Here is a 25,655-nt window from a genome sequence, read left to right on the forward strand (position 1 = left end):
TTTATATTGTAAGATGATAGAATGTACATGCACATGTGTATAGTGTAAACAATGTACATACATAACATATTATTATACATTTCTTTATTATTATATGTATTATAATAATAATAATAAATAATATTGTGTATATTTGATGCAAAGTTTTACCATGATTGTATTTTTACCAAATGTATAATACTATTATAATTATAATTAATTGACATGTTGAAATTTTTAATAATATATTTTTCAAACTTGACAACAACAAAAATGCACTCTTTTAATTGATACTTATTAAAGCTTACGTTATGTCATGGTTTTCTATCTTTCCCCTTTTCAGCCTTGAACCATGACCATGTCCATGTTTTTTTAGGTTAACACAGTTAAAACGGTATTCCCCTCCCCCCTTCAATTCAATGTCAAAAATGATGACACCCACATAAGTTTTTGTGAAGGCAGGAAAAAAGCCTCCAGTTGAAAGTTCTTTCAAAGGTCCTAAAAAGCAACATGACAGCCTCAAAAAATATTTTCTACTTACCATTGCATTGATCAGCATGAGTCACTCAAAGTCATGAGCATGTATTAAATAATATGAGCCCCGAAAATTCCAGTTTAAATGATTATTCTGGTCACTTGAATCAAATGGAAATCTCAGTTGAGGCTATCCACGGGCTGACATATTCCATTTCCTTAAAATGATTGTGACCACAGCTATTATCCTGATCACTTGAATCAATTGGAAAACTTGAGGTTATCCACGGCCCGGACTGACATCCAATTCCAGTTTAAATGATTGTGACCACAGCTATTATCCTGATCACTTGGGAGTCTTGAATCAATTGGAACTTGAGGTTATCCACGGGCTGACATCCAATTCCAGTTTAAATGATTGTGACCACAGCTATTATCCTGATCACTTGGGAGTCTTGAATCAATTGGAACTTGAGGTTATTCGGGCTTATGTATCCAATTCCATGATCACGACCAGAGCTTTTATCCTGATCACTCGACACATGGTACTTCAAATATTACTTGTCTTGAATCAATTGGAAAACATGAGGTTACATCCCCGGGTTGCATATTCATATGCCTTTATTAATCTGGGATTATTCCTAGCACAGGTAAAAACTGAGCCTTTTTATCCCGTTATGCACTGCACTCGAGTCGAATCCATACATTCAACAGGTTCAAATATTCATCACGTCCATGGTATGCGATACTTGACTTTCCACACTCTTTCCGAAAAAAGCAGTAGGCAAACAAACTTTTCCTTTTATGAAGTAAGTTCCCCGGAGCATGTTTACTGCAAAAATTACGTTTAAGACAGCTTTATCTTTCTGTTAAATCAGCATTCAGTTAGGCCTATATTGCGTTCAGAAGTTCACCAGCAATCACCCAATATGGCCAACAGCACGATCGTGTTGCGTTGTTTTTTCACCGCGCCGTCACGTCCACTGTGCAAATATTAAATGTAACACATGTGCGCGTCTGTTCGGTAATAAAGTCATAGTATATTAGTACTCGAGAATCCTTGATAAAGTTTGCAACATGGACCAGACACTCTTCTCTGATTGGCTGCAGGACCGTGCATAACCCATCAAGTACGTACATGAGCTCACATGACTAGCATGTAGCATCAGCAATAATATAAACAATCAACAATAATAATAGGAGTGGGCTATAGATGGCTCATACTTTGTTTTATTTTCTAAACAGTTTTTTTTTGTTCTATATAACCTCTCTCAGCATGAAATGACAAAATTTTTGGCAGGGGGTCTGAGAAAAAAGTGTGCAGCGCCCTCTTGTGTCACCATACCTTATCTTTGTGGAGGAGTGGATTTGAGTACAAAACCCTTCATAGTACTCCTTTTCTGGCATATTGCTATGATTTTGGTGTCTAAATATATGTAAATGAGCTAAAGATACCTAATTTTGAAAGTTTCATGAAAATCGGACATTCCGTTTTCTTAAAAATTGCCATTTTGGGACAAAATTGAGCGTGAGGGCGCTTTTCAAGATTTTGCGCAAATTTCTCTCCTTTCGGTATTTTAATGTTTACATCTATGAAGATACACCGAAGTTTGATCTGCTCGAGAAATTTGAGCTTTTTAGCAGAAGTAGTTTGTCCGCAACGCTCATCAGAACGTTCATTTGGATGCCACCATTGGATTGTACATGATAAAAGGTCGTTGACCCCCATGTGTTTGTATAGCAGTATTGAAGGAACATTCAAACGAGTGCTACGGACAAACTAATTGTGATAAAATGCTCAAATTTCTCGAGAAATTTGAGCTTTTTAGCAGAAGTAGTTTGTCCGCAACGCTCATCAGAACGTTCATTTGGATGCCACCATTGGATTGTACATGATAAAAGGTCGTTGACCCCCATGTGTTTGTATAGCAGTATTGAAGGAACATTCAAACGAGTGCTACGGACAAACTAATTGTGATAAAATGCTCAAATTTCTCGAGCAGTTTGAGCTAATGATCATCTTCATAGCTATTAACTTAAAAACAGCGAATGGACGTTAACTTTCGAAAGATCATGAAAAGCGCCCTCATGCTCAATTTTGACCCAAAATGTCCATTTTTAAGAAAACGCAATGTCCAATTTTTATGCAACTTCCAAAATTAGGTAGTGTGAGCTCATTTACATATATTTAGACACCAAAATCATAGCAACATGCCAGAAAAGGACTACTTTGAAGGATTTTGTACTCAAATCCATTCCCTCAACAATGATAAGGTATGGTGATATTAGAGGGCGCTGCACACTTTTATCTCGGACACCAGGCCAAAAATTTTGTCATTTCATATTGAGATAGGGTAAAAGGAATAAATAAAAACTGTTTAGAAAATCATATGACAAAAAAAGTAGTTTTCACCTCTGTATAGCCCACTGCTAATAATAATACAGAATAAATACTGGGATTAGTGATGACGGTAAGTTTTATAAATCATGAAATGGCGTTTATAGGCCTACGTGCGGCATGCGGGTAAATGAGGCCGGAGGAAAGACTCATACAAGAAAATAAAATCTGCTACCCGGATTTCGTAAACTGCATTGTGAAGTTGAAAGGATGTTTTAAATGAAAACTTCAAAATTTATTCCGGCTAAACCACGCCAATAATTAATTTAAAGCGATAAATACTGTGCTTTGGTGCAAAAATATCAAAAAAAATCAACAAATCCTTCTTTTCAAAGGGAATATTAGATATCAGAAAGTTTATGAAGTAAAAAGATATAAGCCAACAAATTTCAATAATTATATAACCATTTTATTGATATAAAAAAAATATAGACGGTAAAACGCAATTCCGAGGCAAATTCAAGTTATGAGATATGATCCGATGCTCCCTGTTATGACTGTGCGGCACTTTTAGCAATATAGCCATCAGTTTGCGCGGGAAAATAATAAAGCGGATGTGACGTCACGCGTGAACTCAGTTACGGGTCGAGAACAGCGGTGAAGGGGCTTCTCCCGAAACTCGGAAACATCAACAGAGGTATCCATGTTAAAAACCTGAGTGGTTGTAAAGTGGGGATCGAAGCATCCTCATGGCTTTATCAAGGTGAGTCTTCAAATTGAAATTTAGTTAAAGGAGGATTTCGTGATCCTAGCATCCTCTTTTTATGACATTTTTCAGTAGATATCCACGAGAAAAGCTTATTTCCAAAATTTCAGTTGATTCCGATTTTGCGTTTGCGAGTTATGCATGATTATGGGTATTACACTGCTCCATAGACAATGCGTTGTAATTTCGTTCTGGTGCACCAGAACGAAATTCAAATTTGGCGATATTTTTGCTAAACGAATTAATCTGCAAGAAATATTTGGTACATAAACATTATGTAGCCAGAGGTTTCCAGTGACATAAAAATCTCAACTTTTTTTGAGAAAAGTGGGGGGATGAGGCTGTGGATCACGAAATGCCCCTTTAATACATGCACGACGCTTTGGAGTTTTAGCCATAATTTACTATTTACTCAAAATGCTGTACTGCCGTGAAGGGTCTCTCTGTCCATTCATAATTTCATTGTCATGATTCAATAACGAGGTAAGCTTTAGTGAAACTGAAAGAGACACAAGTGCTGGCTTTTTTGGCCGTTTTTTAGCATCAATATGATCATGACTCACATGAGTTCAGTAAAGGGACTTTAATTATAATTAAAGACACAGATAAAAAGAATTTATCGCGTCTGACGTCATCTGTCAATCAAATTCGAGCACGGTTTGTTTACAAGTGTCGTGATGATGACTTGCTAAACGCGGATTTATAACCGGGCGCCTTATTGTTAATTTTGCACCTTTCGACATGCAAACCATCTCAAAAGTTAGGTCTTTATAGAGGAAACTTTCTTTGGTGAAGGCACCATGTCCACAATGCCTAGAAAAGTTGCTTTTTGCCTTGTAAATGTATGGACTTTTTCGCCATTTGCTGCTATTCCTTTTCTCCGATCAGCAGCAGATAGATCGGTCTTCCTTTTACGCGCTGGTTAACCTGTGTTAACCAATCAAGGATCGTAATTGACAGTGACATCAGACGCGATAAATTCTTTTTATCTCTGTCTTTAATTATAAGACAAGTCTTAAAGTCATAATAAAAAGGACTTCATCCCAGATAACATATACTTATTGGGCCAATATTGGCAAAAAGTTGCATTGGCATTACATCAGTATATAATATTAGGCCAATATTGGCTCACCATTCATTGGCAGCTGATCTCTGGCCAATAATAAACCAATCATTGGTTTAATGTTGGCCTTTTATATATCGTTTGATCAGTATATAATATTGGGCCAATCTTGGCTTTCAATTGGCAATTTTTACATTGGCATCATGTTGGCAGCCAATATAGGTTATCACACCAATTTCGGTAACAAATTGGGTAACAATATGGTAACAAATAATTATTGTGATGAGTACTAGTGTTTGGAAGACCTTATTTAAATCCTAAATATTATACTAAGTTGAAATAATAGGAAACAAAACCACGGATGATAAAACGCAGGGCAAACGCTATTTAACACCACGGATTATTTATTTTAAAGAAAATACACATGAATTTTCGGCAATTTCAATTCTGAGACCATACTTTTAAAGATAATTTCTAAAGTACGTGTCACCATGCTATCAAATACTCTTGATGGCTATTCAACACCACGGTGATGAGTCGTATAGTTCCTCTCTTACCGCGAAGCGGGCAAGAGATGATACATATCGTCTTTTCCCGAGCCAATAATTAAAGTAATCCATTGCAACAATATTGGCCCAATACTAAAATTACATATTGTTAAAACATTGGCAGCCAATTGTTTGCCAATGAGAAATAGGTACAGGCCCAATGTTGGTTCAATAACTGTGACAAGGTTTGGGCCAAGCTGGGGCCAACATTGGCCCAAGCCCAATATTGAGCCAACCTTGGGCCCATGAGCAAAACATGATTGGCCCAATACTGTCAGCCAATGTTGGGCCAATTGAACTCAAACATTGGCCCTTCATTGGGCCACCATTGCCATGCTATCTGGGATGTGACATGTCAAAATTGCTCTGACTCTGTAAGTACACAACGGTCAACATTTGGCAGATTCCAGATATTGAGTACCCTATATACATGAATAAAATGCATGCATTCCTTCAGCTTAGTCAATCAGTCAGTCTGTCTGAGGGCCGATGAAACACATTCGATGGGTGTACGAGAACTCTACCTTCAAATTTGAACACAATAGTTATGCATTTGATGCTATAGTATGTTGCTATCCATTTTTGAGTGGAATTTTAGCAACATTTTTGATGCAATTGCCCATTGTGTTTACTTTTGAACTTCCATTTATATGGTGCCATGCTTTGAGAGCAAATCCAACTAGATTCCCAATCCTGATCCTACACGTCTGAGTACAGGTTCATTAATATTTTCATATCATTGGCCACATCAACCTTTCTTTTTTTCAGTGATATATTCCTGTAGCTGGGAGCTCTACACTGATCAAGTGACTGATAGGTAATTTTAGCATTTTATAAATATTTCAATTAATTCTTTCTGAATACAAAATGTATGTTATGCATACATGATACATTCCAGCATACATGTACATACATTGTTGCACCCACATGGAATTCTAATGAAAATAAAACAGAAATTTGTCCTGATTGATGGTACCCGATACATAGATTGTCATGAAGGAGAAAATTGTAATCTACGTACTACCCTACCGCCATTGATTGGGCATAAACACAGTATGTGTATCAGTTCTTTGAGTCAATCAATTTAATACTACACACATGTTATTGAGCAAATCAGTGGTGTTACTCTCTCAAGGAAGCCAAATGGACTAAAGCAGTAGCACACAGATGCTGGTCATCCAACCCTTGGTCAAGTGGCTCCTTCAAGAACTGTTAGGGTTACATTTGTGTATGATGCTCTCAGCTATAGTTACATGATGAGCATCTGCTGCACCACTCAGGTCTGTGGGCCATTAAGTACTTGTTGAGGGAATTCCTTGTTGAGTAACATTTGGTTGGCTTTGGCAGCTGCCCATCAGAGCCCTACAAGAGTTATCAGCTTAAAAAAAAGTAAAATTATCTCAATATAACATAGTTTATAACGAATGTGCATGATGTCATTATTTTGCTTTGTGTATTATAATAATTATACATGTAGGTATATAACTCTTTTTGAAGAGGTGATCAAACTACTGATAGATAACGGGGTCCAGCCTGTTGTGGTCTTTGATGGAGACCAGATTCCAGCCAAAGCTAAGACTAAAAGAAACGAGACAAGTAAGTTCAGCATAGGAGATGAAGCATACAGTACCATATATCAAATCATGAAATGATGAAACAGATACATGAGATGATTTTAATGCATGTTGCAAAATATCACTAAATTATTGATAATACAGACAAAAATCACTCTAATGAGAAGTTCCATTAATTCTGAGCCTGAGGAGTCTCTTGTTGCAGTCCTTGCAGTGGCATCCGCAGGTGTACAAAAGTGGGGGAGGACAGGACTCAATGCCCCCGACTACTTGTGAATTGCTTTGCTTCCCGTAATTGGTAATCTCATGATTTTTCACCATCTGGGTGCATACCTCCACTGAACGAAAAAAAGTGTAGGCAGCCCCCATCCCCTTTGGGCCACTAAGGGCCAGTTTCTTGAAGCATGGCTAGTGGTCAGGCTTTTAAGCCCAAATTTTCCAATATCAGTGCCTAAGAGAAATCAATAAAATGGATCCACATTGGTTGGGCTATCCTGCTAGCTAAGCCTGATCACTAGCCAAGCTTCAACAAGAAATTGGGCCTAATTGTTTTACTCTTCTTATACTTGAGGATGAGTAGTTGAGCAACAGTTTTATTTATTTTGACATTAACAGAAGGCGGCAAGAAGCGGTACTGAAGGCGAATGCAGCTGTGGCTAACAATGACTTGGAAACAGCCAAGCGTGCAGCCAGTCAAGCAATAAAGGTCACTGATGATATTGTGGATAATGTTAAGGAGGTAAATTAAGACACTTCATTTTTTTTTTTTTTAATGATTATGTGAAAGAATCAATGATAGATGGCAATGACACAGTAGGCCCTGTGCATTGGTGTGTATATTTTTGTCCATGTAAGTGCACCCCTACACATTTAAAAAAATGCCATTGATTCTGTGATTGCAAGCCCTTTTAAAATGAAATTTAAATACCCTATTTTGGCATGCTATAGACTGGATATGATTTGCATTTGACATTAAACTGAACTGACATACCATTTACCATGCTCTCACCTGCAAAATTGTCCATTTTTATATCAAACTGTATGTGCATTGATATTTGTCATTTGTACAGCATAATTATGTAATTCATTTCAAATCTGTCCACTAGCTCTCGTAATACATGTATCAGGGATAAACAATTGCAGTGGTATTTTCAAAAGTACATGCATGTACTAGTAGCCCATTTTCATTATTTTCTCTCATGCAGCTTTTGCGCAGAATGGATGTGCCCTACGTGAAGGCACCATATGAGGCAGATGCACAGCTTGCATATATGGCACAGGCAGGTGTTATAGATTATGTGATAACAGAGGACTCAGACTTACTTGTGTATGGAGCACCAAAGGTAAGGCTACATTTATTTAATTTCTCATTTTGAGTAATAACAGGTTATGGTAGGGCCTACTATGCAGATTACCTAAAAGATTATCAATATGCGTGTTTCCACTGAGCAGTGAGCACTCTGTATTTTTACCCGGTATTACCTGGTAACCCACAATCCGATTCAGGCAACAACCAGCATGTTTCTACTGATGCTTAAAATAAGAGTTGTGGTGTGTACCGGAAGTACTGAAAATATTTTCCTGACCCCCAAGCTGCTTTTAAGTTCACGATGTGATACATAAAATGTACATAAAAGAAGTTCAACACCCAGCAACTGTTAACCGAACTGTGTTTCCACTGACAGAAATACCGGGTTTCATACCACATGGTCTACCTCATGAGGTGGATCACAGTGGCCGGGTGTCCACACCGCATCACTCTGAACCGATCTGTTTCCACTGAGCACATGGGAAGTTCTTCAAGTTTCATCTTTAATTCACAATTTGCAATATTTCTCTTTCACCAGGTTATCTACAAATGGAATAGACATACTGGTGTGGGATGTTTGATTGAGTACAATGACCTGTGGCAAGCTTTCCCGTTCCTGTTCACCAGAGAGTCATTCATCACCCTGTGTGTCCTAAGTGGATGCGACTATCTGGATTCCCTTCCAAATATTGGGATAAATCGAGCCATAAAATTTCTTGTTGGTCTTGGTAACAGAAATATATTTGAGGTGAGTCTTCTAACATGAATAAAAATCAAAAAGTTGCTACTTCACTTAATTTTAAAATCGGGGCAAGCATACTTTCACACTTTCTTTCTTACTTTTGAGGCCTAGTGCAGGTAACAGATACTTCATGCAGTTTTAGTTTTATAGATATTATTATCATTGGGTCAGCAGTGATGGATATCTGAATGTGACTTATTATCTTTACTTCAGCATTTTTGTCTTTCAGCATTTGAAGATGCTTTCTCTTGATATCAATTTGCCTGTCCACATTACTGTGTACATGTATATACAGGGTGTCCCAGAATGATCTATACCGGGAAAGATGGAATTTTTTAGGTATGAATGGCATGTTGAATGGTCATATTGTTTTGCATTTTAAGTTCTACATATATTTAGCTTTCTCAGATTTTTTAGATTTTAAAAATTGGACGTTTCTAGTAGAAGTTATAGAAGATTGCGAAAAAATGACTAAGTTTTGACAACGCAACCTATTTTGAAAATCTGTAACATTACTAACCGTTCAGCACAAAGTTATTTGGAAAAAGTTATGCAGGTGTTTTAGTTGTGCCCTGTTCATATTTCCACTAAATAGCCGATATCTATCTATTATTTAGGATGTTACGAAGCAATCATTATATGGAATTAAGGATTTGTGGCCTAATCCCATTCTCTCTTTGGCGGTTGTTTTAAATATAGTTATTGTGGTGTGAGGTCCATGTCATTTGAAATGCTTGCAGAGATCGAACTGGTTGTGGTACAGAAAAGACGGCTCCTCAATTTACTGTACAGCAGCGTGGATTTCTTTCAAAAACTTGCTGCAAACCGGCAGGTATGTTGAGACGCAAAGAAGATTCATTAGACGATAGTGTATAACATAAAGAAGTTTGACGAGCATGGAACTGTCAGGAATCGGCAGAGTGAAGCTTCAGGTGCTCGTAAGACTGTAAGAACTAGAGCGAACCTTGCAGCTGTCCGGCAAGCTTTAAGGCGCAAAGCCAACAGTAGTTGTCATCGAAATGCTGTGCCAAACAACCCACGTTCTTAACTAATTAATCGTATTGTGCCATTTTTCAAAGGTATGCGAGTCGTTTTTCTTCGATTTTACATTATTGCATGCCACGCCAAAACAAATAAAGGTAGCGTGCTGAAATTAACAGAATAAGTAGGAGACATGTCCAACATTATAATGCATGTATCAGAAATAGATACACTGCCCGTCTTCTATTTTTAGTTATTTTTGCAAACACGGTACAAATCATTCTGGGACACCCTGTATATGAAGAGCTTTGTTTCAAAACCCCTTACATCCACTTTTGGCCGAAATTGAGTTATTGACATAATATTATAGTGTGGGTAAAAATACACATTTTGGTGGTTGTTTGACCTTCATACTACCTTCCCTTCCGGAGTTATCGCATATTTCCCGTTTGGGAAATCTTAGGGAATTTCCGGAAATCTGAACTTAAAATGAATACAGAATTGTTTTGTTTTAATTTTTGTGATGTATAGTGGTAGTCTGGAATGTTCTTTACCTATTAAAACCAAAAGGTACTGTTTTTGGGTCACTATGTTTGAAAAAATCATTTTAATTAACAAAGGTGTAGCTTCGGAAATACCCAAAAAATGCCATTTTCCCGAATTTAATTAAAAATTCATAATTAAAAAAGTAAATGAGATATTTCAATTTTTCTTTTTGATTTTCAAAGCATTAGTCAAGTTACATAATGTAGTGCAAACAAATGGGCTCAAATTTGATTGCAAAGGTGGTTTCTAGAAAAGGGGTAAATTTATTATCCCTAGACACTGAAATAAAGAAACGCCTTACATCAATTTTTGGACATCTTGTCAGTCATTCAGAAAAAACGCATAATTTATTCAGGCAATGCTTTGAGAAAATTCATTGGAATCAGCCAGCTAATATTTATTGATCTATGGTCAACTTTTTCGCTCGCGGTAATTACCCGACCGAGCCTCCCAAACAACTACTTCGAAAGCCAGTTGCGCCTATAAACCAAAAATTCCCTTAACACACAGGGGATGCACTATCTAACGATAGAGAAAATATAAAGACTACATCTAACAATGGAAGAATATAAAGATTGCATCTAACGATGACAATATAAAAAGCCGCGGACTTACATATATCAAAAGAAATTAAATGGCTGACCCCTTTCTCATTTTCATATTATATTCATATTTAGATTACATGGTGGGCATCAGCAGAAACCAATGCCAAATCTTCTAGTAGGCAAATACCCACGAAGTTTGGAAAGACTAAATAGAATTTATTAATGTAATATATGTATAATTATGTACATTAAATTGATAATTTTAGAAAAATGATCCAAAAAACTGTCCCAGATTCCTTGACCCACATTACCATACTTTGAATGCTTATGATATCGTATACATATGATGTCTACTCTAAATAGAATAGGACAGCCTACCCTAGAATTCAACGCGATAACTAGCCGGCTGCGCAACCTCATATAGTCAGAGCCCCAAGAATACAAAAAATGAGTTAGGTTACCTTGAAAGAACTTTTTTTTAAACCTATGTATATTGATTGTCTGGAATCTCAGGATGATGAATTCAGAGGTCGTATTTTTCCCCAGGATTGCAAAAAAATAGATATTGCGTAATAATGATGACGTCATCAAATTTTGGTGAAAAAAGTGCAAAATTTATTTTAAAAATATTCTTGCCTGTATGGATATATTAATTACCCTCCTTCTATTTCTGTTAAGGTAGAAGCTGTATTATATTTAGATATTGTGTTAGGGAGCTTTTAAATTTATTTTTCACATTGACGTGTGTACTAAATATAATTTTTGATTGCGATTTTCTCAATATGCCGTTTTTTCACTTTTCGTGGCTATAAATATTGGCTATTTTCTCTGATAAACATATATTTTAACCAATTTTTAAATCTTTCAAACTATTTTCATTATACACTAGGATGTTCTTAGTAAGAAAAAATATGTTTTATTTCAAAACATATATTTGTATAACGTCTATCTATGTACAAAATATGATGACGTCATCAAATTTTGGATAAAAAAATACAAAATTTACCCAAAAAAAATCTTGCCTGTTTGGATACATTAAATACCCCTTCTTCCATTTCTTTCAAGTTAGAAGCAGTATTATATTCAGATATTGTGTTAGGGAACTTTTAATGTTATTTTTCACGTTGACGTGTGTACTAAATATAATTTTTGATTGCGATTTTCTCAATAAACTGTTTTTTCACTTTTACATTGCTATAGATATTAGCTATTTTCTCTGATAAACATAATTTTTTATATAGTAACCTTTAAATATTTATAAATATATATTAAGACTATTTTCATATGCATTTGGATGCTCTTAGTAACAAAAAAATATATTTGATTCCAAAATACATAACATCTATGGGACAAAATATGATGACGTCATCAAATCTGACTCCACATGTAAAAAATATCGAAATAGTTTTTATTGTTTTATATGATGACAAGCATCGCTTCCTTTGATTTCAACGTATAAGAACCGCACACTCAATTTCTTTACGGTTTTTGAGCGACATAAACTATTGATATGCATTGCTGTCTGTATGAAAATTCAACTTCAAGCGAAGTTTTCTTGCATTATATGACTTTTGAGCTTCACAAGACTTGTCTACTTTTTGTTTTTCTTGTACGCGTGGTTAAAATGTTTATCTACATAAATTTGAAACTTTGATGAATAATTTGAGGTACTGTATATATCATAAATAGGTTTAATTTCATGCGTGATAAGAAAGACTCTGTTGGATTTATTTCTGTAACCTAGATTTCTCAACAGCAGTTTCTGTTGCAGTTGTTTCACCACTTATTCTGTCTGTAGTTTCATATCTGACACTACTCATCCTTATCCTGCAGAATGCAATCTGCTGCAACACGTACGCATTTATCAGGGCTACCTGACTGTACATGCATACACTTTACACCGTTATTTGCATGTTACGGTGTTGGAAAATTTCCCCGAGACACAAAAATAAAATAGACACAGATGGAAACTGGTAGATATATACGATGTTATTCTCCGGCTTTAATATATGATGATAGAACCAATGAAGATGGATGCAATATTATAAATATATTTAATGAATATGATGACAATTGAATTGATGTTGATCAGTTGGATGCTTGGATGGAAGTGAAATAAAATTATCTGAGACAATTTCATATGGGAAAACACTTGAAAACCAACTTAAATACCATCTCTACAACAGCCCAAATAATAACCCTAACTAAGCATTTACTTTGACAAATCTTAACAATACACAACCCGTTAAAGAGATAAAACTTTCTCATGAATTATTCATAAGTACATCACCTACAATCTTAAGCTCGTTTTCTAAGAAACAAGTTAATTGGATAAGAGGCAATAAATTCTACCGTACTTAACCTATTGAGAACAATACACACTCATATGAAAAGAATCACTTGAAATAACTTAAGTGTACTTATCTCAAAACTCTTAACAAAGGAAGGCAATAAACAATGAAGATATAAATATTTGAAGCACTCATAAAATTGAGAATCAAAGGATGCAGCGTGTTCATGAGGTAAATGACCTTTTCAAATTAAAGATAAACCATGATCTATTAAAATAATTTCAAAGACAATGATGATTATGATGGAAAATAACTTAACTTGATGATGATTATGATCGATTAATTACAGCATACAAAAGATGGAAATATAATTTGATATGAAACCAAAAACCTACATTAATTAAGAATGACACAATCAAAATAAACAAAATAATAAACATGGTAAAGAATCATATACCTTAAGTCCTAACATTTCAAACCCTACCTTTATTATTAAGACCAACCATTGTGATGCCGGTTACATGCGCATTTACAATTTTTCGTTCACTTAGACACCCGCATGGCTTATGTTTCATTACCATTTGGGGTTTGGTGTCTTTCAGCATTATGATTGGGACAGGTTTGCCATTGACAATCTTCAGTCCAGAGTTCGCAAATGCATCTTCTGTAGGGGGCAAGGGGGAAATAATAATAATATGAAAATTTATAACGCGCAAGTATCCGTCAGAGCCGCTCACTGCGCAACAACCGGAATATGACCACAAAGGGGAACACGATGAACAGAGCAAATACAGAAAATGTCTCAAGTCCACTTTTTTCTTTTGCAAACAGAGGGGCTTGCAAATCATCCAAACTACAAGAGAAGCCATGGTATCGCCCATAGAGCGCGAAGAAGAATTGCTGCCCTTATCACTTCTTCGTCCAGCTCCATATATCACCATCTTCACCATAGTTACCTTATGCTGTGAAGGCATTGCATCTACCACTATCTAGTAGTGTCGCTAGAGCCATCCTTTTATGATAAGGATAGCTGACTGTGTCACAGCCGCTGAGTACGCATCAGGAAAGAATCACTGCTGTTAATTCCAGTTCAGCAATGTTCATGTTTTTGCTCATTGTTTCCACAGTGGTATGCAATGGTAGCGCGATGTTTAGCTTTTGAAGCCATAATTCCTTCAGTCCAGGAATGCGTACAGCGTTATACATTCCCATGATGATTACATCTGAGTCAGTTGCATTATTAGAACTTTCTTGTGGTGATGTACATTTGCTGAATATGGGCAAACATCCTGGTATCTGCTTCTTCATGGAGAGCACATGACAACAGGAATGATCGCAACACCCGCCGCTCTAAGTTCTAATGTACAGCCAGGGTCACGTAAGCAATCTCCAAATATGAGATGCACACCTTGTGGTAGATTGCCATGTTGACGTTCCCATGCCTTTGCAAGATAGTGAAGAAGGTTGGATTTATTCTTTGGATTCATCATGAATAAACCGTAGTCGGGAATAAGCAGGGTATCCTGTGGGTCATACTCCTTTGAAGTGTTCCCCTTTGTTCGCTTTTTCCGTTTTTCTCCATTCAATGATACCAGATCTCCAACATCATACATATCCCCGACAAAATATGTCAGCACAACCTGCAGGTCTTAGGCTCAGCAATTTCTTCAGATAATAAGCTGGTAAATCAAAGAAAGTTTCGTTTCTGAATTGCTGAAACCATTTGATAAAGGCCATCGCTTCAACTATCACGCTACAACTACCATCAGTACTCATGCTTGCGGGGGACTCATGAGCTGGCCAAACATCGCCTAGCGATGTCTTCATGTCATTTATGAAGTCTGCATTTCCCTTGCTCAAATGCAGCCATTCGACTGAAAAGGAGAACCTGGATAGCTGGTCTATTCATGCTGGAATAACGACTTCGTGTCTTTCTCGTCAAAATACAATGTTTTATTAATGGTGCTAAAGTACCATTGTCTACTGCTAAAACATTCTTGGCTTGTTTAGCAGCAGTTTTCTTTCTCTCTTTTTTTAGCTGCCCTTATCACTTCTTCGTCCAGCTCCATATATCACCATCTTCACCATAGTTACCTTATGCTGTGAAGGCATTGCATCTACCACTATCTAGTAGTGTCGCTAGAGCCATCCTTTTATGATAAGGATAGCTGACTGTGTCACAGCCGCTGAGTACGCATCAGGAAAGAATCACTGCTGTTAATTCCAGTTCAGCAATGTTCATGTTTTTGCTCATTGTTTCCACAGTGGTATGCAATGGTAGCGCGATGTTTAGCTTTTGAAGCCATAATTCCTTCAGTCCAGGAATGCGTACAGCGTTATACATTCCCATGATGATTACATCTGAGTCAGTTGCATTATTAGAACTTTCTTGTGGTGATGTACATTTGCTGAATATGGGCAAACATCCTGGTATCTGCTTCTTCATGGAGAGCACATGACAACAGGAATGATCGCAACACCCGCCGCTGTAAGTTCTAATGTACAGCCAGGGTCACGTAAGCAATCTCCAAATATGAGATGCACACCTTGTGGTAGATTGCCATGTTGACGTTCCCATGCCTTTGCAAGATAGTGAAGCAGGTTGGATTTATTCTTTGGATTCATCATGAATAAACCGTAGTCGGGAATAAGCAGGGTATCCTGTGGGTCATACTCCTTTGAAGTGTTCCCCTTTGTTCGCTTTTTCCGTTTTTCCCCATTCAATGATACCAGATCTCCAACATCATACATATCCCCGACAAAATATGTCAGCACAACCTGCAGGTCTTAGGCTCAGCAATTTCTTCAGATAATAAGCTGGCAAATCAAAGAAAGTTTCGTTTCTGAATTGCTGAAACCATTTGATAAAGGCCATCGCTTAAACTATCACGCTACAACTACCATCAGTACTCATGCTTGCGGGGGACTCATGAGCTGGCCAAACATCGCCTAGCGATGTCTTCATGTCATTTATGAAGTCTGCATTTCCCTTGCTCAAATGCAGCCATTCGACTGAAAAGGAGAACCTGGATAGCTGGTCTATTCATGCTGGAATAACGACTTCGTGTCTTTCTCGTCAAAATACAATTTTTTATTAATGGTGCTAAAGTACCATTGTCTACTGCTAAAACATTCTTGGCTTGTTTAGCAGCAGTTTTCTTTCTCTCTTTTTTTAGCTTAGCCTCAAATTAATGCAGTGTTTTTAACAATGTCGGCCGTCATACTAGAAGTCTCCTATGCCTTCTTAATTGCAGTAATATCAATGTATCTGGCATTTATAAGGTCTTGGGATGTTGCCTTGTGTCTAGCAGATATGTTAAGCAGATCTTGACAAGTGTAAACCCATAGGTTTACCATCTTGGTTATTATGGCATTTGGCATTTTAGTTGTTGCATTGATATGTTTATATAGTCAGCTTTGGAGTATCTTCGTGGTGTTTGTTGTTTACCTTGCCAAGTGTACCATCTCTTTTACGTCCAGATATGGCAGTTAGTCTAGGAGCTACCATAATTTATTTTACCATCGCAGCTTGCTGGTGGCTTATGCCATGGAATAAGCGAGTCTTTGCATCACAATAATGTATGTCTGTTCTAATGCCATGTCACTCCTCACCCCATTGAAATATTTACTGGTGAATTACTGTGAATTCGCCACTTTTGAAGGCAGTATTAACTTCCGGGGCTATAACTGACATCGACTCCATGGCTTCTAAATAGTGTGGAAGGCATGCCAGGTATTTGTAATGTCCTATAGCTACCGGGTACGGAAGCATATTCCTATCTCCTTGCAGATGTGCTTCCTAACAACATGACCGCTCAGCATATATGTACCGGTTGAGGATCCCTACCACATATATGTACATCAGCCAAATAAGACATATAGGCGATGTGCACTGGGTTTTCTGGAATTCGACAATTAAAGCAGTTACAGCCTTCAGTGATTCATCTGCCTACATGACTACACCACTGGCCTTGTGTGTGTCCTCTGTTTGCAATGCTGCCATAAGTTCTTGTATATGGGGGGATATTCCAGAAAGGCACTCAGCATCCTTTCCTTCACCCTGAAGACACTACTCAAATGATTCCCAGTATGATTCAAACATAGCATCTGCCACTAAATGGTGTGCTCGCAGCATTAGGTAGTAATCTTTCCCTGAAATTATTTTGCTTGCTGTTCCTCTTAAACATGTTTTCGATTCTACCAATATGTCTTCAATTCCTGTTGACTTCATTAGGTGAAACTCCCATGAAATTTGATGCAATATGGAAACCTCCCATACGAAGAATCAGTTTCTTGTACTTTTCCGGCTTCTTCTGCAGCGCAAGGGCTATGTCATAGATTGATCACAAGTTACTGTGGTGAATTCCTGACATAATTTTGCAGCCATGTTGAAACAGTAGTTTTTTGAACTTTGAATAACGTCAGGGCTTGTTGGTGACCGTACTAGATGTATGACCTACAATCTTGTGCGAAAATCGTTGGGACAGATGATGTTTTATAGATCAAATTTCAGTGAATTGAATACATGATACGTTTCATAGCTCACGTTATGTACTTGCTTGCTCCCCTCCCCTCCCCTCCCCTCCCCCTGGAAACAATGTTGGAGCAGACTATCTGCGTGTTTACACTGAGCACTCTGTATTTTTACGATATTATCTGGTAACCTACAATCCGATTCAGGCAACAACCAGCACGTTTCTACTGATGCTTAAAATAAGGGCTGTGGTGTGTACCGGAAGTACTGAAAATATTTTCCTTACCCCCAAGCTGCTGTTAAGGTCAGGATGTGATACATAAAATGTACATAAAAGAAGTTCAACACCCAGCAACCGTTAACCGTTGTGTTTCCACTGACAGAAATACCGGGTGTCACACCACATGGTCTACCGGATCACGGTTCCCGGGTGTCCACACCGCATCACTCTGAACCGATCTGTTTCCACTGAGCACATTAACCGGTAACACTCTAAACTAAACCACATTACCCGCCAACCGTTCCCCAGTAGAAACACGCAGATTGAGGGCAACCACTTTTTACTATTTTTCTGCATTCAACATTGAATAAGAGGAGCGGGAATGCGTAAAATAGACAAACTGTCCAAGCATTTTGCGTGGGATTATAGGGCAGACAAAATCAACGTTGATCTCATCATTTACAATGAGAGAAGTCAGACACATCCGGGTATAATGCCGAAGTAAGTCACGATGACTCGTTTGGTTTTTTGGAATTATTGTCTTCTTGTAAGATAGTAAGATACCCCTTCTGAGGACCGTGCTTTCGGTCTATCTTTAAGAGAGATACTGCTGTCCACTGTAAGCGTGCATTCAGAAAGTGGTATAGATGTTTTCCTGGCTTTTACAAGAGGTACGCTACTCGTTGGTTTCAACGTTTACTCTGCAGCCTCTTTGTACTGGTATTATTTTGTGCGGTGTTGCGTTCAATGTAGTTCCATCCTGTGCGTGTTCGTGGAGATCTAAATAATCTATGGCAAAGTGTGTAACGCAACCAGATTTAACATTTAAAGAAACCACCGGAAAGTTTTATTGAGGCCTATTGACCATGACCTATTTTGCTGTGTTACCTAGGTAGTGAAACATGCAAGATGGTGCAATCATATCCTTATTTGAATTGATTGATCAAAACGAACATTTTGACACCTCTTTTGGCAAAATCGGAGCACGATGATGTTTTTGACCACCATGAAGCCAAAAACGTGACATTTGACCTTTTCGGTTATAACGATATGTCCTATATAGGCCAAACTATACAGTTTCTGAATCTTTGTGACTAGAGATGGTTTGTAACACAATTAGAGCAAGTTTGAAATTTGAAACCTATTCCCGCCAAAAGCTACTCCGGTTCAATTGCTATCAGGCATTTTTGTATAACCCATGATATCAACTACCTATGGTAAAAGTGCAACTTTGCCCCCCCCCATAGTACCGTCCAACCCCCGAGCTCACACACTATTTGGATGGGAACAGAGATATGGGTATTTGTGATAACGCTGGGGATTCATTAATGTAATATGCAAAATATCACCAAGCTCAATCGTGTTGAACATTAAGCTGTTAAACGTCATAATGCAAGAAAAATGCATTTGAAGTTTCATTTTTATACAGACAGCAATGCATGTATATATTTTGTTTTGCTCAGAAATCGTACATCAAGGCCAGGTGAGGTTCCTATTTGAGTTTAAATTACATATATTGATGTCAGCTATCGTTTTCAGTAACAAAAATGATTTTGATATTTTTCACATGCGGAGTCAAACTTGATGACGTCATCATATTTTGTTCGATAGACGTTATACAAATATATGTTTTTGAATCAAACATATTTTTTCTTACTAAGAACATCCAAGTGTGTATGTAAATGGTTTAAAAGATTTAAAAATTGGTTAAAATATATGTTTATCAGAGAAAATAGCCAATATTTATAGCCCCCAAAAAGTGAAAAAACGGCATATTGAGAAAATCGCAATCAAAAATTATATTTAGTACACACGTCAATGTAAAAAATAAAATTAAAAGCTTTCTTACACAATATCTAAATATAATACAGCTTTTAATTTAACAGAAATAGAAGAAGAAGTATTTCATGTATCCATACAGGTAAGAATATTTTTTCATAAATTTTGCATTTTTTTCAAAAATTTGATGACGTCATCATTATTGCGCAATATCTATTGTTTTGCAATCCTGGAGAAAATACGACCTCTGAATTCATAATCCTGAGGTTCCAGACTATCAATATACATTGGTTGTAAAAAAAGTTCTTTCAAGGTAACCTAACTCCAGTTTTAGAGCCCTTTTTTAATGTTGGGGCTCTGACTAATAAAAACTTGATTCCTTTTTACTTATATTTTGTTGAACAAGAAAAATCTGAGGGCATAGTACTTGGCCCCTGTCTAGCTACCCCATGCCAACCTGGTGTTGATTCCTTCCTTCCCGCCATACACAACATTCATCAACCAAATACCGCCCAAGACTGAAATGGCATACATTTTAACAATTTTACTAATGCTTCTGAAGAAGAAGCAACTTAACCACACTATTTTACAACGGTATTTGAATATTTATAACTGCGCCACAGCATAAAACGTGTTGCAGAATTATAACTGAACCTGGAATGATCTACTCACGCACTCTCACACCTTAGTCATACTTTTACGCACGGAAAGAACATCAGTATATTCTAACCCGAGGGCTCTCAACCAATTATGTTTTCCTTTCTCCTTCCAGACTCAAAATGACACAAATTAAATCAATTTTACTAATGCTTCTGAGGAAGAAGCCAAACTTCACCACACTATTTCAATGAGAATAAATATTACAGCTGCGTAACGGAATAGAACATGTTGCTGAGATAGAAACTGAAGCTGAAGTGAACTACTCGCACACGTACACCCATATAGTCATACTATTATGCAATACAAAGAACCGTGACATGCAACATATTCTGATTTCATTTCATTCTTAATTACATTTTGACTTAAAGACGAGACCTTTATATGATTTGTTTCACTCTTGCGATACTCATTTTTACGCCCTGTCCACTATTTTGATCAATTTTAATCAGATCAACCCTGACATAAAGGGAGTGGTGGGTGGGAAAAATTGTCACGTCCACTCTGAATGATAAACTGACGAAGAATGAGCCCCTAGCGCCAACCTTGCGCCGAGGCCTGGCCGCGAAACTATCACGTGACTTAACTACGGAAGGCAATTTCAGTCGCGAGATAATATTATGTTTCATTAGACGAGCTAATTAAACTGCATTATCCCTAGACACTGAAATAAAGAAACGCCTTACATCAATTTTTGGACATCTTGTCAGTCATTCAGAAAAAACGCATAATTTATTCAGGCAATGCTTTGAGAAAATTCATTGGAATCAGCCAGCTAATATTTATTGATTTATGGTCAACTGTTTCGCTCGCGGTAATTACCCGACCGAGCCTCCCAAACAACTACTTCGAAAGCCAGTTGCGCCTATAAACCAAAAGTTCCCTTAACACACAGGGGATGCACTATCTAACGATAGAGAAAATATAAAGACTGCATCTAACAATGGAAGAATATAAAGATTGCATCTAACGATGACAATATAAAAAGCCGCGGACTTACATAATATCAAAATAAATTAAATGGCTGACCCCTTTCTCATTTTCATATTATATTCATATTTAGATTACATGGTGGGCATCAGCAGAAACCAATGCCAAATCTTCTAGTAGGCAAATACCCACGAAGATTGGAAAGACTAAATAGAATTTATTAATGTAATATACGTATAATTATGTACATTAAATTGATAATTTTAGAAAAATGATCCAAAAAACTGCCAACCAAGTTCCGTAGACAAGTCAAGGAACTTGCCTGACTCCTGCCCCCCCTCCCTCTGTTTGCAGTATATGACTTACATGACATATACCCCTCCGCCGAGTTTTGCGGTGAAGAAAATGATTGACGGTTCATTCAACCAATGCTTTAGCCATCGTTATATTTGGAATAACCAAAAGTCTGACGTGTTAGTGCAATAAATACTACTAGGTGATAAAAGGTTTAGGCTTTAACTAGGTTGACGACATGACACTGGATCAATCGACATGAGCATTCTTATGCAGTACTGTTAGAAAGGAATACCTGAATAATTTGTTTATTGGCTAATTCTTCCTTTTTGGAAGATTTACGTATGAGAAAATTCAATGCCAAACAAAGCATACAAACCCAATGATTATTAGCCTACTTCATTATTGGAATTATTTGAATTTTAATCCCTCAAGGCCTACAAGTGATATTCAAATGTAGGCCCTATATGCCACTGTCGACTTCCCATCTTTTGAAAAATGCCCATACATATTTCATGCCCACTAGGGTGAATTTCCTTTTGCCTCTGGGTGTAACAACTAGGTGAACCTATTTAACATTCGGACAGTTTACAATATTTAGAACATACAAAGAGTTCTGGCAAATATATTAAAACCAGTTTAAAGGGAAAAAACAATATATTGCACAGCGTAGGCCTAAGCCTAAAATGACACGATTGATCAAGATGCAATCAACTGTGAAATATACATTATAAAACACGCAAAATAGCAAGCAATGCACACAGTACATATTGCACAACATAAATGCAACAGTAATTTCGAGATCAAAAAAGGCAAGAAGCCATGCAATATGCATTATGCAATATTTTAGTTTGTCTGCATTTAATAGATACAATATAAAACCACAACTTTGTCTTACCAACTTGCGGTGATGATTTCTGTTCTTTGTTTGATAGGTAGAAATAAGAGCATAATTTACCATAACATGATAATAAGGATGAATTCTGGACTTAATTTGATAGATCCAACTAAGCAACTATTTATCTTCCATTTGTTGTGTAATAATCACTCTACTACATTTAGCCATTAACTATATGTAATATGTTACTATGAATTTTATTGCTGCCTCTAAGTGAATAGCCAAGTCTATATATAATAGCCCTCTTTGATAGATACCATCAAGAAAGACCTGTAATACTATAAAAATTAGGATTATTCTCACTTGGTCCAATCCCATTTGGTCCAATCCCACTTCGTCCAATCCCATTTGGTCCAATCCCACTTCGTCCATTCCCACTTGGTCCAGTTCCCACTTGGTCCAATCCCATTTGGTCCAATCCCACTCCGGCCAATCCCACTAGGGCCATGTCCCACTTGGTCCATGTCCCACTAGGGCCATGTCCCACTTGGTCCATGTCCCACTAGGGCCATGTCCCACTTAGTCCATGTCCCACTAGGGCCATGTCCCACTAGGTCCATGTCCCACTAGGGCCATGTCCCACTAGGTCCATGTCCCATTAGGTCCATGTCCCACTAGGGCCATGTCCCACTTAGGCCATGTCCCACTTAGGCCATGTCCCACTAGGGCCATGTCCCACTTAGGCCATATCCCATTTGGACCCGTACATAGGCCTAGATGTACATAAAAAGATGAAAAGGTTTAGAAGAACAGAAAGGAAAAAATGAGATGATGTAGAAGGAGGAGAATTAGGTGGATGAAAGGGGAGAAGAATAGACAGAGGAAGGAAAAGAGAAGGAATCAGTAGGACAAAGGAAGGAGATGGAGACTGAAGGAGAAGAAGAGACTGTTTGCCAACATAATGCCAGAGACTATGAACAGAAATGACCCATAAAGGATGATCCTTGGCTTGTATAATAATTATGTGCATAATCATACGAAAGTGGCATTTTATCATAGGCCTATGTAATTTGCATAGCTCGCATTATATTATCTAGACCATTTAAGGTTTGCAAATTGTGCGAAGGCACATCGTCACACACCAATTTTGCAAGAAAAATGAGAGTATCTTCTATCATGCACGATAAGGTGACGAAAAAAAGATACCCTGTTCTACGGTCGGTCTGCCTTTTTTTCTTTTCTTTTCTGGACAAAGTGGGATTTGGACCAAATGGGATTGGACTAAGTGGGATTGGACCAAATGGGATTGGACCAAGTGGGAATTGCCCTATAAAACTGTTTAACTTCATGATTATGAAGAGATCTAGCCTTCGAAAATATTTGCCTTAAATTTGTTAAATTTCCCAAAAGGTAAACATAATTCATCTTTTTTGTTTTATTTATCTGACCCACGTCAATAATATACATTAATAATAATAAAAAAACATTTATGAAGCGCTAAAACAGAAGTCGCTAAGCGCTTTACAAGGCATGCCCTAAATACAAAATTATACAACAAATTACAAGTACATCAAACATGATATAGCGATTTACAAAGCATAGGCCTTAATACAAAATTACATATCAAAATAACATCAAACTACAGAAAACATGATAAGCATACCAAAACTATATAAAGCAGGTAATATTGAAACAAAATTATAGCAATATCATCATAAATCAATGTGTACATAAACATATCTCTAGAGTTAAAAAGAAAACCACCGGGTTTTTCGATAAAAGCAGAAGAAACATCCGTGGACCCGTCACAAAGAAGCCACATTGCACGCTTATTATTAAAATGACGATGCGATAAAGAAGTAAGGGGAGAGGTTACTAGTACTTCACCCTTTATGGATACACAGATCCAAAAATACACAAATGGCAGGCATCAAAAGGCAAGGCATCAATATTTGCGCACACTAACGTCTGATTTGAGAAATATTTCAATCCCATTTGATTTCTGCCATAACGCTTGTCGCTATTTGTCCAACTAGCCAACGTCAAGTTGTCCGATGTGGAATGACCCTTGTTTGTACAAATATATCAAAAATAATTCATGCAATAACATATTTGGTTAGCTGCTACCGAGATAAAACCCGCCAATTTCAATTGCTTGCTTCCGGATCAGTTGAGCGCTTAATGTATGGAATTTTATTAATTGAATGATCCATTGATGACACCAAGATTATTCTTCCATTCCCTCCAACTGTATCCTTACTATGCTTCCTGACTTGTTTAACCTGGATAGATTGTCAAAGAATTGTATAAGCTCTTTCCACTGATACCAAATATTAAAGTGTTGACCTTTCCATCAAGCTATGAAGTGATCTTCCTCTATTCCTCACTGCCTACCCATACATAGACATGTTAGAATTCAGGTTCCAAAATTGCTGATGCTATGTTCACTCGCACGAAGCATATAATTCTCCCCATATAGAAGACCCCGTTCTTTATTCTACCATCCTTCCTTCTATCCCGCGTCTCGTAGAATCCATACGACCTGCAATAATTAAAAGACGGAAGAAAAGGGAAGCACATTCTGTCTGCAACTTAAAGCCTACACTAAATACTTTATGTCATATACATGTATGTATTTATGAGTCTCATATATATTCTACACTCCAACTCCTTTATTAATTTATATCACTTTCACTTTCAGACAACCTTTTTAAAGGTTAAAACCTGCCAAAACTGTGATGAAATAAAATTCTAGTTGATGCCGACCATGGCTTCCACAATTAAAAATGATTGCGTTAAAATGTTTGAAATTGACAACAAAATTCGCTCGAATGGCCATTAGGCCTATATCCTCAGAGAGATTTTCCAATTCCGAACAGAAATTTTGAACATTTAACCTCACCAGTATGTGATTCATAAATATTCATACGTATAACTGTGACAACCCATGATAACTACTAAACCAGTCATAATAAGACACAAATCTTATCAAAATTAGTTTATGCCGAAACAACAGCAAATCACTTTCCAAAATGTAAAACATCCATGCTTGAGTTGAATTTTCATTTATGAAAACCTATATACCAATGGCCGCCAATCGCGTCAAACGCACCAAATGAAAATGGCTCTTTCTTTCACGACAATATTCAAGTTATTATTATTACTATTATTTTTATTTTGTTTGTTGTTACGATTTATCCTTTCGTCAAAATGGAACACGGAAAACTATCCAATTTGAGCATTACGTGTCCAGTGCCTAGATGCTTGCGTTAAAAAAAATTGAAATTGACAACACTTTCCTCATATG

The 25,655-nt window shown here is 37.1% G+C and overlaps 1 long non-coding RNA gene and 1 pseudogene across 1 annotated transcript; both read left to right on the forward strand.

The window, feature by feature from the left end:
• The first annotated feature begins 3,456 nt into the window (after positions 1–3,456).
• On the forward strand, positions 3,457–6,735 carry LOC140169107 (uncharacterized). The gene is made up of 3 exons (XR_011861356.1): positions 3,457–3,554; positions 5,937–5,985; positions 6,646–6,735. It is a non-coding gene; the product is annotated as an uncharacterized lncRNA (long non-coding RNA).
• LOC140170570 (small nucleolar RNA U3) lies at positions 5,070–5,188 on the forward strand (annotated as a pseudogene).
• Positions 6,736–25,655: the final 18,920 nt, after the last annotated feature.

Source organism: Amphiura filiformis, chromosome 14 (genome assembly GCF_039555335.1).
Source record: "Amphiura filiformis chromosome 14, Afil_fr2py, whole genome shotgun sequence".
NCBI lineage: Eukaryota > Metazoa > Echinodermata > Ophiuroidea > Amphilepidida > Amphiuridae > Amphiura > Amphiura filiformis.